The sequence below is a fragment of the Psammomys obesus genome, unplaced genomic scaffold (genome assembly GCF_907164565.1).
Source record: "Psammomys obesus unplaced genomic scaffold, mPsaObe1.curated_primary_1811, whole genome shotgun sequence".
In the NCBI taxonomy this organism is placed as follows: Eukaryota; Metazoa; Chordata; class Mammalia; order Rodentia; family Muridae; genus Psammomys; species Psammomys obesus.
In genome coordinates this window covers 8,531,273-8,552,076 of record NW_026585580.1, presented here as the reverse complement: position 1 = coordinate 8,552,076, position 20,804 = coordinate 8,531,273, and the positions used below count along the sequence as shown (strand labels likewise).

At 38.7% G+C, this 20,804-nt stretch overlaps 1 pseudogene; it reads right to left on the bottom strand.

Moving 5' to 3' along the window:
• Positions 1-217: 217 nt before the first annotated feature.
• On the bottom strand, positions 218-9,263 carry LOC129677255 (mRNA turnover protein 4 homolog; annotated as a pseudogene).
• Positions 9,264-20,804: the final 11,541 nt, after the last annotated feature.

The following is a 20,804-nucleotide window of genomic DNA, read 5'->3' as shown; positions in this document are numbered from 1 at the left end:
TACCTAGATTTTTTTCACTATTGTTATGACTTTTGGATGTCGATGGACTTGTCTGATAATGGATTTCACATTTTAAAATGCCACATTGAAGATTTAAGGCATTTGTATACAAAGTCGTTAGAACAGAGTTTGGCTCATAAGCAGGAACTTAACAAAGCCTACTTATTACTCTAAGTGCTGCTTTTGTTGACATTCCCTGTAGTTAGCACAGCCAACTTTAAAGGGACAACATTTCCTCTTTCTTTTTCCCTTCCGCTTTGTTTTCCTAGTTAGTAATTTTAAGCCACCTATTTCAGTGGAAATAGGGTTTAGACTCAGGTATTCATGGGGCCTTTGTAAAATAAAGCTGTGGCATGAAATTATCTACTTTTCTAGATACTATAAATATGCTAAGTTTTCAAGTGTTTATAACTTAATGAAGAGCTACCATGGAGGTAATAAAATACTAGGATGAACTTACCTTAGCTATTTCACTTCCTAATTTTATGCATCAAAATTATAAGTCTATAACACCCTGGTACTAAAAGGATAATTATTAGAGATTGGGTATTTTGATTAAGAAATGAGTAGGCGCTTTCTCAGACAATTAGGAGTAGTGCTACCTCAAGACCCAGATATACCACTCCTAGGTATATACCCAAAACTTGCTAAAATACACAACAAGGACATTTGTTCAACCATGTTTGTAGCAGCTTTATTTGTAATAGCCAGAACCTGGAAACAACCCAGATGTCCATCAACGGAGGAATGGATACTGAAATTGTGGTATTTTTACACAATGGAAAACTACTCAACAATCAAAAAGGAGGAAATCATGAAATTTGCAGGCAAATGGTGGGATCTAGAAAAGATCATTCTGAGTGAAGTATCCCTGAAGAAGAAAGACAAACATGGTATATACTTGCTTATATAGACCTACAAGATATGATAAACATAATGAAATCTACACACCTAAAGAAGATAATCAAGAAAGCAGACACGGCCGAAGATGATCAATCTTCATTTAGAAAGACAAACGGGATGTGCATTGAACGTATGACAGGAGTCTACTGCAGAAGGCATCGGAAAAACTCTATTTAGCAGTGTTTCAAAGCAGACACTAAGACTCATAACCAAACCCTCGGCAGAGTGCAGGGAATCATATGAAAGAGGGGAGTTAGTAGGATGTGGAAAGGATAGGAGCTCTACAAGGACCAAATATATCTGGGCACAGGGTCTTTTCTGAGACTGACACTCAACCAAGGACCATCTATGGATATAACCTAGAACTTCTGCTCGGATGTGGCCCGTGGTAGTTCAGTAACCAAGTAGTTTCCCAAAGTAAGGGGAACACGGACTATTTCTAACAGGATCTCAAGGGCAGGCTGTTTGACCCCCCCCCCCAGGGGAGGAGCAGTCTGTTAGGCCACAGAGGAGGACTTTGCAGCCAGTCCTGAAGATACCTGATAAAACAGGGTCAAATGAGAGGTCCTCCCCTATCAGTGGACTTGGAAAGGGGCAGGGAGGAGACCAGGGAGGGAGTGTGGGGTTGGGGAGGGAATGAGGGAGCGTGATACAGCTGGGACACAGAGTTAACAAAATGTAACTAATAAGAAAAATAAAATTAAAAAAAAAGAATAATTTTAAAAGGCAAAAAAAAAAAAAAAAAAAAGATGAGTAGGTCCAGGTCAGTTTAAGCCCAAAAGAAACATGTAAACAACTGAGGTTAAAATGTGATGAGAATTTGGTGACTATTTCTCTTGAAAAGCTAAACAATAGTTTTTAGCTTATTCAAACACAACCATCAACAAAATGAGTAAGTGATGTTTTACTAGCCAGCTGAGTTGTGAAAAAGATCATGCTCCTCAGAGGAGCTGTCATCAGCAAAAATTCTGTTCCACATCACAAACCCCTTACATATTTTGTTTGTTTGGTTTGATTTTTGACACCAGGTATCATGCAGCCCAGGCTGACCTTAAACTCCCTGCATAGTTGATGCTGAACTCTCCAAATAGTTGAGGCTGGCTTTAAACTCCAGATCATCCTGTTTATAAACTCTGGGCATGGGTATTAAATGTGTGCATCACTATACCATCTTGTATAAAGTAGTTTTGAGAGAGAATTATTGAATTAATTCTGATTTAAGATACTGTAGGCCACAGTCTCACTTTATACATATGGGGGTTAGAGTTTTGGAAACTTTGCTCCTCTAGAACACAGTCGTGCATTCCTTAATGACCTAGGCCTCTACAATCACACCTATAAAAAGAGTTAATGATCTCATTCTCTAAGGACATGAGCTAATCTAAATGATAGAACATTAATAAGTATTCACCAAGCTAAGTACCGTGTTCTGGAGAGAAATCATCAAAAGAAATGTGAAGTTCTACAAAGAAAACCATAGCATAGTGTCCACTGATTCTATGACTGAAACAGTCCATATTTGTTTTTTAAAAATGTTTATTACCTCCCCTATCAGTGGACTGGGGAAGTAGTATGGGAGAAGTAAGGGAGGGAGGACAGGAATGGAAGGGGTGAGGGAGGGGGCTACAGCTGGTATACAAAGTGAATAAATTGTAATAAATTAAAAAAGTTACTAATGGCCTGGGTATTCTGTTGAAGAAAGCAAGAAGAGATGGACATGTTTACACATTGCCTGATTCAACATTCAATTTTCAAAACAATTATATAGAATATACTCTTGGGGCTGATACAAATGAGGTACTATTTTATATATGTAGCATATTTAATATATGAAAAATAAAGATACTTAGTCAAGTGCACCAGTTTTTTTATATTCCAGTGAAATTTATTTATCTTATATTTTATTTTTTGAGAGGAAATGGCGCATGAAATTAACATCACAATCCAATACTCAGCGAGACTGAAAATGCTCCATCATAATGGGACCACTCTCCACTTGAGCAGCACCATATGAGGGAAGCAGTTATCAATAAATGGGACCTCATGAAACTGAAAAGCTTCTGTAAAGCAAAAGACACTGTCATCAAAACAAATAGACAGCCTACAGATTGGGAAAGAATCTTCACCAACCCTTTATCTGACAGAGGGCTGATATCCAGTATATATAAAGAACTAAAGAAGCAGAAAAGCAACAACCCAAATAATCCAATTAAAAAATGGGGAACAGAGCTAAACAGAGAATTCTCGAAAGAGGAACATCGAATGGCAGAGAAACACTTAAAGAAATGCTCAACCTCATTAGCCATTAGGGAAATGCAAATCAAAACGACCCTGAGATTTCACCTTACACCCATCAGAATGGCCAAGATGAAAAACTCAAGTGATAGCACATGCTGGAGAGGTTGTGGAGAAAAGGGAACCCTCCTCCATTGCTGGTGGGAATGTAAACTGGTTCAACCACTCTGGAAGTCAATCTGGCGCTTTCTCAGACAACTAGGAGTAGTGCTACCTCAAGACCCAGCTATACCACTCCTAGGTATATACCCAAAATTTGCTCAAGTACACAACAAGGACATTTGTTCAACCATGTTCATAGCAGCTTTATTTGTAATAGCCAGAACTTGGAAACAACCCAGATGTCCATCAACGGAGGAATGGATACAGAAACTGTGGTATTTTTACACAATGGAATACTACTCAGCAATCAAAAAGGAAGAAATCATGAAATTTGCAGGCAAGTGGTGGGATCTAGAAAAGATCATTCTGAGTGAAGTATCCCAGAAGGAGAAAGACAAACTTGGTATATACTCGCTTATATAGACCTACAAGACATGATAAACATAATGAAATCTACACACCTAAAGAAGATAATCAAGAAAGTGGACACAGGCGAAGGTGATTAATCCTCATTTAGAAAGACAAATGGGATGTGCATTGAACTTATGACAGGAGTCTATCACAAAAGGCATCTGAAAGACTCTACCTAGCAGTGTTTCAAAGCAGACACTAAGACTCATAACCAAACCCTCGGCAGAGTGCAGGGAATCATATGAAAGAAGGGAAGTTAGTATGATATGGAAAGGATAGGAGCTCCACAAGGACCAAATATATCTGGGCACAGGGTCTTTTCTGAGACTGACACTCAACCAAGGACCATCTATGGATATAACCTAGAACTTCTGCTCGGATGTGGCCTGTGGTAGCTCAGTAACCAAGTAGTTTTCCAAAGTAAGGGGAACACGGACTATTTCTAATAGGATCTCAAGGGCAGGCTGTTTGACCCCCACCCCAGGGGAGGAGCAGTCTGTTAGGCCACAGAGGAGGACTTTGCAGCCAGCCCTGAAGATACCTGATAAAACAGGGTCAGATGAAAGGGGAGGAGGTCCTCCCCTATCAGGGGACTTGGAAAGGGGCAGGGAGGAGACCAGGGAGGGAGTGTGGGGTTGGGGAGGGAATGAGGGAGCGGGATACAGCTGGGACACAGAGTTAACAAAATGTAACTAAAAAGAAAAATAAAATAAAAAAAAAATTAAAAAAAAAAAACAAAAAAAAAAAAAGAAATCTTTCCCATCCACTGAAAGCTGATCCTCAAGTGGGCTCTGTGTCCCTTGCTATTATTCCGTTACTTCTGTGTCTTCATGCTCACTAATTCTGCTACTCTTACTTCTTCACTCAGTTTATATCCTAGTGCTCTGTCATGGCAAGTTTCTCTTTCCAACAACTATCATGAAGCCTCATTGTTTGTCTCCTATATGTGGCCTCACAGTAGCTTAGATCCCAGCAGAGTGAAATTGAATATGAGAGACAAAATAAAACCATCATCACACAGGAGTTTATATAGACAGTAAATGAACTGGAACTGAGAAGACCTCAGGACTATATATTTAATGTGAAGAAAGAAGTAAGACATTTGACTAAAATCTTTGATATCTTTTTCCAATATATTTTTGGGGGCTCGTTATATTTATTTATTTTATTATTATTAGTTACATTTTATTAACTCTGTATCCCCGCTGTTTTTCCAATATTTTTAACAGAAGAAATAAACACAAATATTTTAAAAAAGACAATAGAAGAACTCAAACTAAAGAAGACACACAGAGATGAAAATACTATAAACATGAAAACAACTCATCTTTACTTAAAATTCAACATGCTCAACTTTTATGTACCTGACTGTCAAGATTATTCAAGTGATCACACGCTTGGCTGGAGAAATTTTCAAACCTCATGTTTTTCAGCTCTGGACCATGAAAGGACTTGAACTAGAGACTAGTCTTGGCAATGTTGCTTTCTTTTCTTCATTTCTAATATTTATTTTATATTTAAAAGCACATATCCTTCAACACTTACAAGTCTATCCTAAAGACACACATATATGCGCATGCAAGCAGATATAACTTGCTCTTTCAATGGTAGCATAATTTTTTTTAGGTGAAAATAAACAACCAGTGGATCCATTACCATGGGATATAAAACGGTTATAGTATATACTTAAAGAAGTTATTATGTGGCAGTTAAAAACAGTAATAAATATATGACTATTAAATAAGAGCAGATGAAGACAGAATGATGTTTGTAGAGTGCTTTCTTTTAGGGTAATTAAGGATATATATACTATATTCATATAAACTATGCTATACATAAATAATCAACTCTAGGAATGGCACATATAAATTCTGGCAAGTCGAGATTTTAAATTTTAAGGAAGGAAAGAAAAATCATTTAATGTATAATTAATGCATATGTTAATGTATATATTTAATGTATAATTAAATATTTATGCATTATATTCATAATAATAAAAACGGTTTAGAGAAATGAGTGAGAAATATTTGAAAAAGCACTGTAGAAGGAGAGAAGTTAGGAAGGAGGCTACCACAGTGTTACAAGAAGTGACATTAATATAGTAGACTAGAAAGAAGCATAATATGAAGAAATAGTCAGTGTGGAAGTACCCACAGGTATTGTTGAACTTGCTGCTTGCTGGTGGGTAGAATATTTGTAATGAGGTACAGAGAAACAGAATATCTCTGGGGTTCTGAACCAACAATCAAAACAAATTACGGCACTGTATACAACTATGTGTAGAGTGTAGGGCCAGTATAACGTGGGACACTTAGTCTGCCCATCATTGAAGTCAAGGAACTCACATTCAGGGCTTTCATGATGTGAGCTTCTTTGCCTTAGGTGAAAAGTGTAAAGGAATTTAATCCAGAAACATTGCTGCTCTCGCAAGGGATCACATCCAAAGTCTTAAGTCTATGTGATCTGGCTGGAATGCACATGCCTTTAATACTTACCCTTAATCCCAAATAATAAAGGTAAAGTTAGTTTGTACAAGGAAGTACCCATGTTTGATAGTGATGTCTAATTGAGAGGCAGCCAAAGTGATGAATCAGAGAAATATGTGACAGAATAATATATTCCCAACTTTCACCAGATGAAAGAGAGAAGACTTAAGAGAGCCATGCAAAGGAAGATAGAGGTGGGCTAGTTTTGCCAGGAGAGTTTTATGGAGACAGGTTGGAGAGAGAAGAAGCTAGACACAGGTGAATACAGAACAAGCCAAAGAATGAGAAGGTGCCAGAAGACCAAGCAGAACAATTCAGTCTGAAACTGAGAGAAGAGAGTTTGAATCCGTCAGCTTGGAGACGAGGTAGAGCAAGAACAATAGAGTTGAACCAGCCAGCAGAATTCAGAAAGAACTAGAAAGGGTGAGCTTATTTGGCAGTAACTCTCAGAGAGAAAACACTCTAGGCCTAGATTAGATTGTATGGAGGCTAGAAGCTTCCAGAACTAGGCCAAGGGTAGCAGATGGAGGCAGTAAACCTCCAAGACGACAATTATATCATCAAAATAAACATTACATTTACAGAAAAGAATTTGTTAAATACTGTCCATTACTTGCACTAAATATACTTCCCAAAAGAAATTTATGTTTATAATAACAACAAAAAAGCAAGTACATTTTGCACTACTAATACATTTTTTTTTTTTGGCTTAGAAAAATAAGGTTCCTTTTGTGGAGAATTTCTAATACAAACTGACTAATGCTTTAAATCAACAAAATATTTCTAAACTGACTCATCATTAACTCTCAACTAGGTAAAAAATATAAGGGTCATTTATAGTTGTTGTTGAAACTGTTATGGGTTAAGAGTGTGAGCAAGCAAACTTTACTGCATGTGATGTCTGATGTTGGTGGTCAACTTGACAAAAATCTAGACTCACGTGACAGCTGGTCCTCCAGGCATGCATGTAAGGGATTCTGTTGATTGTGTTGATTGAAGTGAAAAGAACTGCCTGATAGAGATAGCACTATTCATAGTCAGGAGACCCTGGATTTTATAAAATGCAGAAATCAAGCTGAGCACTAGCAGGTACATATTAACTCTTGTCTTCTGCTGACATGGTGAGCCAAATTTTTGCTGCTGTAAACATCTCTGCGATGATCAGCTGTATCTTGGATTATGATCTAAACTCTTTCTCCCTCAAGTTGCTCTTGTCATGGCATTTTGTCACAGCATCAGGAAAAGAAGCTATGAAAGAAATCTGTGCTGAGAAGTGGGGTCACCGCCATGATAAAGCTGACCCTATGATTGTTAGGCTTTGAAACAGTTTTATAGCTGGAGTGTGGAAGAGCTAGGTTCTTCAGGCTAGAAAACTATTAAACATCTAAAGTAGCATGTAATGGAAAGTTCTGGCATAAAGGTAGGAGACTTTAATTCTGACAGAACAGAGGTTGGGTAGCTCTGCTCTTTTTTGTTGCAGAATGATTTGACTCTTTGGAGCATATTACCATTGAAGTATTTTTTTTCCCCTCTCTTTGAAGAACTTCAGTGATTCTTGAAAGAAATGCATCTGTGGGTTGCTCTGGGGAGCTAGTTTTATTTTTATCACCTTGTTATATATTAATTTTGTAACCTAAAAGCTTACTGAACTTATCAGCTCATTAAGATGTTTGATTTTTACTCATTATGAAAACACGTTATCTTCAATGAGAGATAATATGAATCTTCTTTTCCTATTTGGATGCCCTTTGTTTGTTTTTTTTTTTTTTTTTTTTGCCTTTCCTTCTCTTTTTATTTTTTCCCTTTATTGCTCTGGCCATGACTTGGACCACTGTACTGAATATGAGTAGTGAAAGTGAGCATCTATGTTTTATTTTGTATTTAGAGAAAACAATTTTATCTTTTTCTCATTTAATATGAAGTTACTTATAAGAATGTGTTTCATCACTTTTGTCATCTTCCTTTTAATGTTATTGTGTCATGAATTCATATTAAAACTTATTAAGCATTTTCAGGTATCTATTGCAATAAATGTGCTCATTGTTCTTCATTTGATTGATATAATATATAACAGTCACGTAGGCTTCTAAACCGCTAGCTACTTCGGTCTTATGGGTATCCAAATTTATTTAGTATATTTAACCACAGGCTTTTCTATCTTTTTTCTCTGGTGTCTACAGGGAACACCCTGCCGACAAAAACTTATTCTTTATAGAAACAAAGTCACTCCTTAGCATCCTTCCTTTTCTTTGTCCACAGCAAAGTAAACAGCTGCTCCCTCCAGTCCTGGGTGGACAAGTGGCGGTGAAGAACTTGCTGGAAGGCCACAGTCCCAAGTCCTAGAGTCAGCCATTAGCCTTCTCCTCCAGCTCTGCCGCAGTCAGGCGCTCTCTTAGGCAGGCCATCGTCCATTTGCTGGAATCTTCCGGTCTGCGCATCACACATGTGTGTGATGGTCACTTTGAATTCAACCATCTCATACTCGAAAAGCTTCAAGACAGGGTCCTGCTCTGGGGTCAGCACATGGCCTTCCTTGAACACTTCTTAGTCTAATAGTAGGGTCACTACACCTTTCTTGAGGGCAGTGGGCAGGCCCAGCTGCCCCAGCTGCGGCTCCATGGAATGAGGGGACTGTTTCAGGGGCCCTGGATCCAGGCTCACAGTTAAAGTCAGTCTGTTTCCAGCCCGAGTAAAATCCATTTCTGTGTACTTGGTGAACCACTCATTCACCTCCTCCTTCATGTGGTTGGTAAAAAAAATGAGGCCAACTTCACCTGTCAGCTTCCTGCTGACCTGATGCAGGTTATTTTTGTATTCGTCAGATGGGCTTAGACTCAAGGCCACCATCATCACCTTGTTTTTGCCAAAGAACATCCGGCTGTGTTTCCAGGCATTCAGGATTTCCTAGAGGGTGCTATTCCTCGTGCTGGCCACAGAGAAGATGAAGAGGTACTTGTAGGTGTCCACACATTTCCAAAGCTACTTTATCAGGTTCTGCTTCAGTTCCAAGCTTTTCTTGGCAGTTTTTGTTAAGGAAACTTTCCTGTCGCTCTTAGATTTGGGCATCGTGTTAAAGACATGTGCGGCAGGAAACCTGGCCTAACCACAGGCTTTTTCTGTAATTTACTATTATTTATTCACTTTGTGTCCTGGCTGTGGCCCCCTCCTTCACCTCCTCCCAATCCCACTCTCCCTTCCTCATCTCCTTCTATGCCCCTCTCCCAAGTCCACTGATAGGGGAGGTCCTCCTCCTCTTCTATCTGACCCTAGACTATCAGGTTTCATTCAGGACCAGCCTCATTGTCTTCCTCTTGCTTTTTAGCAATGTTTTTAAACCTTAGGTTTAAAGAATTCTTATCTTCCCATTTGGCATATTTTAGATCAAATTTTCATGATAAAGGAACACTTTTCTTTCATTTTACATAAGGTTATAAGCCGTACCACCTCTAGTTTTATTCTGGAACCATTACATTGTCTTTAGTAGATTTTACTTTAGCTGTCTGTAGTGAACAGAATAGGCCCAGTAGCCTAGCAACCTGACTAGAATCATTGCTGCATCCTGGGGCTAAACATATTACCTCATCATCATACATACTCATCCCTTCTTACTTCACTGAATAAAATGATGGAACAAATATATACCTATTTAAAAATATTTCGTAACTAGGAAATGAAAGAGGAGACATCTAGGGACCATGATCTTATTTGCTACTATTTTCTTCCAGTATTGCATCTCCAAACCATGTTCTAAATTTAGAACATCTTACCAAGTGTCCATCATTGCTCTGGTCATACGTATGTCTTTGTCCTCAAAACTGATGATAAGTAGTGAAATTTTTAAAATTTCTTTATTTCTCAATTTCACATTACTCTTTGAAATAATATAGAAATATACAAATGGCAAGCATCCTCTTTAGTCTAAATGGACATCTATATAATCTGTGAAACAAATTAAGTACTTTTTATGGTAACAGATGTTAGCTCATGTTTTAAATTTAAATTTTAGGAATTTTTTTCTTTGACATGGTGATTATGTTTAATTGTCAGTGTATGACTGATGTGCACAAGTATCCATATAGAGACGTCAAGACTTGACTGTTTTACTTATGAAAACCGGACCTTCGTTTTTAATTTGAAGTGTCTGCAGTTAGATACAATCAGAGCCAATTACAAATACATGTTAATATTCTTTTCTCAAAGCTTATTGCCCTAGTAGATGTTTCAATTGTATCAGTGCTAATTTTTAATGAACTGAGGCTTCTTATCTTTCTAATAAAACATTACCTTTGAAAATGTCTTTTCTGGGAAAATCAGGACAAGAATTGTTTTCCTGCAGAATATTTTAAAGTTATCTTGCTTCCTTCGATACCTCTTGAACTTGTTTTCTGTTGACTTTGTAGCTGATGGTTTGATTACTAGGCTGGCCCTGTGTCCTTGGTTAAGTGCTAAATTTCCAAAAAAATACTTAACTAAGCACTCTTACCAATGCAATTTTTTTTAACCTTTAAATGGTTTTCTGTAATTAGATATAGGTCAAGTGTATCTCAGAAAGATATTTTTCCTTTTATAATTTCCCTCCATACATAAGTTACAAAGTAGAAACTCTATCATAATTTTTACTTATTTATGTTCATTGATTCTAATATTTTCACAAAATGAATTTCAATCAGTTTCAATTTTAATCTCATAAAATACAAATTATATAATTGTTTCAAATTATTGTTAAAATAGTGCTACTGTTAAATTGGTAACAGGAAAGATTAACAGATCAAATAGAAGATTGGAATTCTCAAAGAAATGGAGGAAACCATATTATAATCTAAATTAAAGGAAAGAAGGGTAATGCAAAACATGTAATAATGCAAAATTCAGAAGGCAGCAATGAGTTAATATGCATGCTTGATTCTGTATATGCCTTGAGTGGGAAAGCAAAATGTGTTTGTGAAAAAATAATTCTTCGTTAAGAATGGATGTAGGATGTCAGAGATTGTGAAGTTAATATACTAATCTATGACCTAGTACCAGAAACATTAGAGGAAGGAATAGGAGAGTGAGTTTAAGACTTGCTGGGTAGCATAATGAGACCCTGCCCAGTAAACACATGTAGCAAGCGTGGACCTGGCTCTAACACTGTACATTACCTTTTGTTATTCTCAGAATGAATTAATTTCGATTATTATCAAACTAGAATTATCTTTGATTAGGATAGGAAAGTATCTCAGTGGTAGGGTCCTTGCTGCCACTGTATGTCTTAGGACTCAAATCTCATACCATAAAATGAATGAATAAATAAATATGTAAATAAATTCGATAATGTACAAAGTTGTTAAAGAATTCATTTTTTAAAAAATTCATTTTTAAGATATTCTGCAAAATGTGAAAAATTCTATTAGTCACATAAAAATAGCACTTATGAAAAATATAACAGCTACTTTATTGATGTTTTTCTTGAGAAAAATATGCTTCTAAACAATACATTTTGCAATCACATTTAATTATTTTTATGTCTGTGTTTCACACCTATTCATCTTTACATTGAATTAAAAACTCATCCACTCCGAATCTTGAAACTTATTAAAATAATTCAGGTGCTACAGAGAATGTAAACTGCTTCCTACTGCCTGTTCTTCAGATAGGAATCATAGGGTTTTGAATATAGTTGAATATAGCTGTTGCAAGCTGCACAGTATTATTTAAGCATCATATGGAAATAAGTTTCAAATGATCCTCAGTGGTTGGCAGATAAGACAGCTTAACGGACCGCTAGAAGTTACACGTGTAAAGCTCTTACCTTACAAGATTATCTATTCACATGATGTAATATCCCATAAACTGTACCAGTCAAGTGTACCACAAGGTATTGAAATGATTGGAAAGTGTAACTTTCTTCATTTCTAAGCAATCAGGGAGAATGGGGATCAAATAGCACACAGATTCGAGATCATATATGAAATGTTTTGTTGTAGAGCCAAATTAAATTATAAACAATTGTTTTAGTTGGCTATAAATTACAATAAAACACACAATCAAAGCAACTTGGAAAGAAATAATTAATATCATCTTGCACTTCCAGGTAAGAGGCCATTACTAGGTCGGGGCAAGATGGCGGCACTGGGAGGACTCTCATTCTGAGTAGCAGCACAGCAGGATTGGCACAGTGACCAGCAATCAGAACTCGCAGCCATAAAACACAAGTGATTGTGTTTCACAGGTGAGAGGATACCCCACGGTGGGGGATTCAATCAGCTTTAACTCACCCGGCTAAACCACGGGAGAGATCCTGGTTCTGTCAGGTGCTTGGTCGCCAGCCCAGAGCTACATTCCAGCATGATCTGGTCACTGTCTCAGACTGAACTGTGGGCCCAGAACATCACAGACTGGATTTTCCAGTCGAGAGATAACCCCACAGAGCAGGAAACGATTGGGACAAACCTTAGGTCACCCAGACATCCCCTGGAAAAGACTCGGGTTCCGTGGGCACCCCAGGAGCCAGCCCGGAGCCAGAGCCAGGGACCCAGGCACCTGCACAGAGCCCTGCCTGTGCGCCTGATTCGCCGCCTCAGATAGAACTGTGGGCACCAGGGCACCAGGGCACCACAGACTGAGCTTCACTGTAAGGTGCAAACCCACAGGGAGGGAAACGGCTGGTCTGATCTCAAAGCACTCAATGAAACCCCCCCACCCCGAAAAGGTCTCTGGAAAATTATCCAGCTTAGGCAGACGCCCAGGCGCCCAAAGGCCAGAAAGGCAGAGCCACGGGCGGGCGTCTGTGCCTGTGTGTACTACTCGCCACCATAGACAGAACAGTGGTCCCCAAAGCAAAGACTGGGTGTCTCTGGCAGGAAGAAACCCCCAGCGGGGGGGATCATCAGGTCTAATGCTCAGGACACCCAGCACCAAAAGACTTTCTGGATTCACGCAGACTCTAGGCTCTAGCTTTCTAATGCAGGCAGGAGCTCTGTGCTCAGCCACCATTATTGAGTTCCCCTAGGGAACTGGGGCACACAGCTGCATCCTCAGACCTACAAAAGCCAGAGAGCCATTACAGCACCCTCAGATAATGTGCCAAGGATCAACCAGTTATCCCTAGCTAGACTGACAAAACTGTGGGAATCTCTGGTCCTTCAACACAGCTGCACCCACAGCGTCTGTACCAGAGCAGTGCCTGCAGCTGCCATCCCAGACAGGGACACACAGCTTCTGGTCCAGAGTGAGGCACCCAGTCTCCAGACCAGAGCGGCACCTCCAGGTGCCAACTCAACCTAGGTGCACATTCTCCAGGCCCAGAGCAGAGCAATCAGCCTCTGTCCCAGAGACTTGCTGGGCACTCCTCTCAGTTTCCTGGACAGAATTGTGTGCCCCAGGATAACAGACTGAGTTTCCCTGTTGGGAGAAAACCCCACAACTAGGGAATCAGCAGGTTCTTCAAGAGGACTGTACCTGGAAAACTGTAACAACAGCAGCAGCTCACTAAATTTATAACGAGAAACCCAGCGGTGTGGCAGCTGTCTTGAGAACTTCTATGGGTAAGAGGAGATCCCCCCCTACCTAGCAAAGACCACAACTACTACTACTCAGGGCTATACACCTGAGGTGAGCAGTGCCAATTCCTGAGAAACACTGGCCATACAGTGACCATAACCAAAGAGCAGAGGAGGACTCCTTCAGAAAAAATCATCTTCCGGCCAAGGGATTCTCCCTACCTCAGGACTCCAGGAAGCACAGAAACTAACAGCCAACACCTAAATCAGCCCAATGGGTAGAGGTCAGCGTAAAAGCTCAACCAACAAAACACAGAGCAATATGGCATCTCCAGAACTCAGCCATCCAGGGGCAAACAGCCCTGGACAACGCAGCATAACAGAAAATCAAAAAGATGACCTTACATCTATGCTGATGAAGAGGTTAATAGAAGAAACAAATAAAATACGTAAAGAATTGGAGGAAGATATAACCAAACAAATCATGGCTATCCGTAAATAAGTGGAGGAAGTTAAAGACAAGCAGATTATGGCCAACTGTGAAGAAATATGGGAAGATGCAGCCAAAGAGTTTGCATCCTTCAGAGAAGAAATAATTAAATCACTGAATGAAATAAAAGAAACAGAGTTGAAGGAACTAAAAGAAAAAGGGGAAAATACAATCAGACAGGTGAAGGAAGTAAACAAAACAACTCAAGACCTGAAGATAGAACTGGAAAAATTAAAGAAAATACAAATGGAGGAAATAATGGAGAGGAAGAATTTAGGGGAAAAAAAAGGAACTACAGAGATAAGCATAACCAAGAGACTACAAGAGATGGAAGAAAGAATCTCAGGTGTAGAAGATACAATGGAAGAAATCGACGTATCTGTCAAAGAAAATGTTAAATACAAAAAATTCCTGACACAGACCATCCAAGATTCAAGACAATATGAAAAGACAAAACCTAAGAATAATAGGTGTAGAGGAAAAAGAAGACTCCCTTCTCCAAGGCCCAGAAGATATTTTCAAAAAAAATCATTGAAGAAAATTTCCCCAAGTTAAAGGAGAAGCCAATAAGAATATATGAGGCCTACAGAACACCCAACAAATTTGACCAGAAAAGAAAATCCTCCTGCCACATAATAATCAAAACAGTAAGTATACAGAACAAAGAAAAAATACTAAAAGCTTCAAGGGAAAAAGGCCAAGTAACATATAATGGCAAACCCATTAGAATCACACCTGACTTTTCAATAGAGACTATGACAGCCAGAAGGGCCTGGACAAATATTATGCAACTCTAAGAGAACACAGATGTCAGCCCAGGCTACTATACCCTGCAAAACTCTCAGTCCTCATAAACAGAGAAAACAAGGTATTCAACCACAAAACAAATTTCAACAATGCCTACACACAAATCCAGCATTACAGAAGACACTGGAAGGGAAAATATAACCCAAGAAAATTAGCTTCTGTCAAGAAAACACAGGAAATAATTAACCTTACTACACTAAAACAAAAAGCAACCAAGCACACAACCTTATGAACACATCCAACATCAAAATCAAAGGATCTAACAGCCACTGGTCATTTATCTCTCTCAACATCAATGGACTCAACTCTCCAGTAAAAAGACACAGATTAAAAGAATGGGTACGTAAACAAAACACAGCAATCTGTTGCAAACAAGAAACACACCTAAGGCACAAAGATAGACATTACCTGAGGGTAAAAGGTTGGAAGATGACTTTCCAAGCAAATGGACCCAAGAAGCAATCAGGAGTAGCCATTCTGATATCTGATAAAATAGACTTTCAACCAAAATTAATAAAAAGAGATGGGGAAGGACACTTCATACTCATCAAGGGAAAATTCCACCAAGAAGACATCACAATCCTGAACATCTATGCCCCAAACATCTATGCCCCAAAAGAGCACCCACATTTGTAAAAGAAACATTGATAAAATTTAAACACATATAGATCCCCACACATTAATAGTGGGAGACTTCAACACCCCACTCTCAACAAAGGACAGGTCAACAAAACAGAAATTAAACAAAGAAACAATATCTCTGACAGAGGTCATGAATCAAATGGACCTCACAGACATCTACAGAACTTTACACCCAAACACAAAAGAATTTACCTTCTTCTCAGCACCTCATGGAACCTTCTCCAAAATAGACCATATAGTTGGTCACAAAGCAAGCCTCAACAGATACAAGAAGACTGAAATAATCCCTTGTATCCTGTCTGATCACCATGGAATAAAGCTGGACTTCAACAACAACAGAAATAGCAAAAAGCCTACACACAAACTGAACAACTTGTTACTAAATGACAGCTGGGTCAGGGAAGAAATAAAGAAATTAAAGTCTTCCTAGAACTCAATGAAAATGAAGACACAACATACCCAAACTTGTGGGACACAATGAAAGCAGTGCTAAGAGGAAAGTTCATAGCACTAAGTACCTTCAAGAAGAAATTCGAGACAGCTCATTCAAACAACTTAATGGCCCACTTAAAAACCCTAGAAAAAGAAGAAGCAGACACACCAAAAAGGAGTAGACAGCTGGAAATAATCAAACTCAGGGCTGAAATCAATCAATTAGAAACAAATAAAACAATTCAAAGAATCAATGAAACCAAGAGCTGGTTCTTTGAGAAAATCAACAAGATCGACAAACCCTTAGCCAAGCTAACTAAAAGGCAGAGAGACATCACCCAAATCAACAAAATCAGAAATGAAAAGGGGGACATAACTACAGACACTGAGGAAATCCAAACAATCATTAGGACTTACTTTAAAAGTCTATATGCCACAAAATTTGAAAATCTAAATGAAATGGACAATTTTCTTGATCGATTTGACTTACCAAACTTGAATGAGGACCAGGTAAATCAACTAAATAGTCCTATATCCCCCAAAGAAATAGAAGCGGTCATCGAAAGTCTCCCATCCAAAAAAAGCCCAGGACCAGATGGCTTCAGCGCAGAATTATACCAGACCTTCAAAGAAGAGCTAACTCCAATTCTCTTCAAACTATTCCACAAAATAGAAACAGAAGGAATATTACCAAACTCATTCTATGAAGCCACAGTCACCTTGGTACCTAAACCTCACAAAGACTCAACAAAGAAGGAGAATTTCAGGCCAATCTCCCTTATGAACATTGATGCAAAAATACTTAACAAAATACTTGCAAACTGAATACAAGAACACATCAAAGATATTATCCACTATGACCAAGTAGGCTTCATCCCAGGTATGCAGGGGTGGTTCAATATACAGAAATCCATCAATGTGATCCATCATATTAACAAACTGAAAGAAAAAATCCACATGATAATCTCCCTAGATGCTGAAAAAGCATTTGACAAAATCCAACATCCATTCATGTTTAAAGTACTGGAGAGATCAGGGATACAAGGCACATATCTAAACATAGTAAAGGTGATATACAGCAAGCCTATAGCCAATATCAAACTGAATGGAGAGAAACTTAAAGCAATCCCACTGAAATCAGGGACAAGACAAGGCTACCCACTCTCTCCATATCTCTTCAACATAGTGCTGGAATTCCTTGCTAGAGCAATAAGACAGTTGAAGGAGATCAAGGAGATATAGATGGGAAAGGAAGAAGTCAAATTATCACTATTTGTAGATGATATGATAGTATACATGAGTGACCCCAAAAACTCTACCAGGGAACTCCTACAGCTGATAAACACCTTCAGCAAAGTGGCCGGATACAAAATTAACTCAAAAAAATCAGTAGCACTCCTGTATACAAAAGACAAAAGGGCTGAGAAAGAAATTAGAAAAACAACACCCTTCACAATAGCCACAAATGACATAAAGTACCTTGGTGTAACCCTAACCAAGCAATTCAAAGACTTGTATGAAAAAAATTTCAAGTCTCTGAAGAAAGAATTAGAAGAAGATATGAGAAGATGGAAAGATCTCCTATCCTCATGGCTTGGCAGGATTAATATAGTAAAAATGGCCCTCTTACCAAAAGCAATCTACAGATTTAATGCAATTCCCATCAAATTGCCAACACAATTCTTTACAGACCTGGAAAGAAAAATTCTCAACTTTGTATGAAATAACAAGCAACCTAGAATTTCTAAAACAATCCTCTACAATAAAAGATCTGGAGGTATCTCCATCCCTGATCTCAAGCTGTACTATAGAGTAACAGTTATAAAAACTGCATGGTACTGGCATAGAAACAGAATGGTGGATCAATGGAACCGAACAGAAGACCCAGAAATAAATCCATACACTTATGGACAACTGATTTTTGACAAAGGTGCCAAAACCATACAATGGAAAAAAGATAGCATCTTCAACAAATTTTCCTTTCTTGCGTGTTCCCAAGATGCCATGTTGATATTAACATCACAACATAGAATGGAGTATAATTGTAAAAGTCCTTTGGTATTTAAAATTTCCAACGTTTAAAAATTAAATTTCTTGGGGAGCCAAGATTGCGGCACCAGGAGAACACCGTGTCTGAGAAGCAGGACAACACACTCCGAGCAGCGACCAGGAGACTGAACTCTGGGCCCTAAAAGAACAGCGATCGATCGTGTTTCCCAGGGACCAGTCAACATAACCCCTCCTGGCAGAGGGAAAGGACAAAGAGGCAGCACACAGGAAAGGTGGACACCGAGTTCTGCAGCCACAGTGTCACAGAGCTGACTGATAGCCTACCCGTGCACTTCTGCAGCAGGACCAAAACAGAGAGTAGTGAGCAAGGGGAACCTCTGTGCATTCCAACTGGTCCTGCAAGAGAGTGAGTGAGCCTTCTAGGGAGAGATTGCCCCAGACTCAGGGCCTCTCCACAGAAGCAACCAGACGAGATCCCTGGCACCCACACTCCTAGTGTGGGCATCAGAGGGATTCTTGGGATAGCGACCAAAACAGTGAAGCTTCTGCCTTGTGGGTCCACCAGGGTAATCCAGGCAAACAATCCCTGGATCTCAGTCAGAACTGCATAATAGTGGCTTGCAGGCCACTGCAATAGTCAGAGAATCCGCGCATGCACACTGCGCCTGCTAAAAGTGCACGCGAATAGCGCCAGTGTCACATTCTTTACTTAGGCAAAACTGAAAACACAGTGCACACTCCCAAAGCAGTGAACCTCTCTCATCTTCCTGAAAAAACAGTCCAGAAAACAGAAAGATAGGATCATAGCCCAAACTACAATCTCGAGGAACAACCAGTGAGGATTATAAATAACCAGATGGCTAGAGGCAGACGTAAGAACACTCCCAACAAAAATCGCCAGCAACCCCACAAAACAATGGACACTTCAATTCACGAGATATACAAAAAAACGACCTCAAAACTATGTTTCTCCAGCTACTAGAGGCCCATAGAAATGAAATGAACAAAGCCCTCAGAGAAATAACCAAAGAAATCGAGACTAACCAAGAGGAAAGAAATCGTGCTCTCAGAGAAATGACCACGAAAATTGAGGCAAACAGAGAAGAAATGCACAAAGCTCTCAAAGAAATGTCCACACAAATGAAGGCAAATAAAGAAGAAATGAACAAAGCTCTCATAGAAATACAGGCAATTATAACCAAAGAAGTAGAGGCACAATTAGTGATACATAGAGAGGAAACGGACAAAAAAATAGAAGCTATCATTGAAAAGCAGGAGTCCACATTCAAACAGATGAAGGAAATGGTGCAAGACATGAAAACAGAATTAGAATCAATAAAGAAAACACAAATAAAGAAAAACCAGGAGCTGGAGAACATAGAGAAAAGATCAGGCACTACAAAGGTAAGCATCACCAACAGAATACAAGAAATGGAAGAAAGAATCTCAGGAGCCGAAGATACACTTGCGGAAATTGACACGTCTCTCAAAGAAAAAATAAAATCAGAAAAGTTCCAAACACAAAACATCCAAGAAATCAAGGACACCATGAAAAGACAAAACCTAAGAATAATAGGAGTAGGAGAAAAAGAAGACATCAGGCTCAAAAGTCCGGAAAATAATTTCAAGAAAATTATAGAAGAAAACTTTCCCAACTTAAAGAAGGAGATGGCCATAAACATACAAGAGGCCTACAGAACACCAAGTAGACTAGACCAGAAAAGAAATTCTTCACATCACATCATAGTCAAAACACTGAACCTACAAAACAAAGAAAAAATTCTAAAAGCAGCAAGGGAAAAAGGCCAAGTAACATATGAAGGTAGACCTATCAGAATCACACCAGATTTCTCAACAGAAACTATGAAAGCCAGAAGGGCCTGGACAGAAATCATACAGTCCTTAAGGGACCACAGATTCCAACCCAGACTACTATACCCAGCAAAAATTTCAATCAACATAGACGGAGAATTCAAGATATTCCAAGACAAAACCAAATTTAAACAATATCTACATAGTAACCCAGCTCTACAGAAGTTACTAGAAGGGAAACTCCAAACCAAAGAAAACAACTACATCGAAGGAAACAGAGGAAATAGATAACTATACAACAAAAAAACCAAAAGAAGACAAGCAATGAAACTCAGGGACACCACCAACACCACATCTAAAATAAGTAACAATTGTTGGTCACTAGTTTCTATCAACATCAATGGACTCAACTCCCCAATTAAAAGACACAGACTAACAGAATGGTTGCAGAAACAGGATCCATCATTCTGTTGCATCCAAGAAACACACCTATGCAACAAAGATAAACACTACCTCAGAGTAAAGGACTGGAAAACTGTCTTTCAAGCAAATGGTTCCAGAAAACAAGTGGGAGTAGCCATCCTAATATCTAATAAAATAGACTTTCATCCCAAGTTAATCAAAAAAGATAAGGACGGCCACTATATTCTCATCAAAGGAAAAATCCACCAAGAGGACATCACAATTTTGAATATCTATGCCCCAAATACAAGAGCACCTACATTCATAAATGAAACAATATTAAAGCTTAAATCACACATTGATCCTAAAACCCTAATAGTGGGAGACTTCAACACTCCAGTCTCACCAAGGGACAGATCAACTAAACAGAAAACAAATAGGGAAATAAAAACACTTACAAAGACCCTAAATCAAATGGACCTAATAGATGTCTACAGATCTTTTCATCCAAACTCAAAAGAGTATACCTTC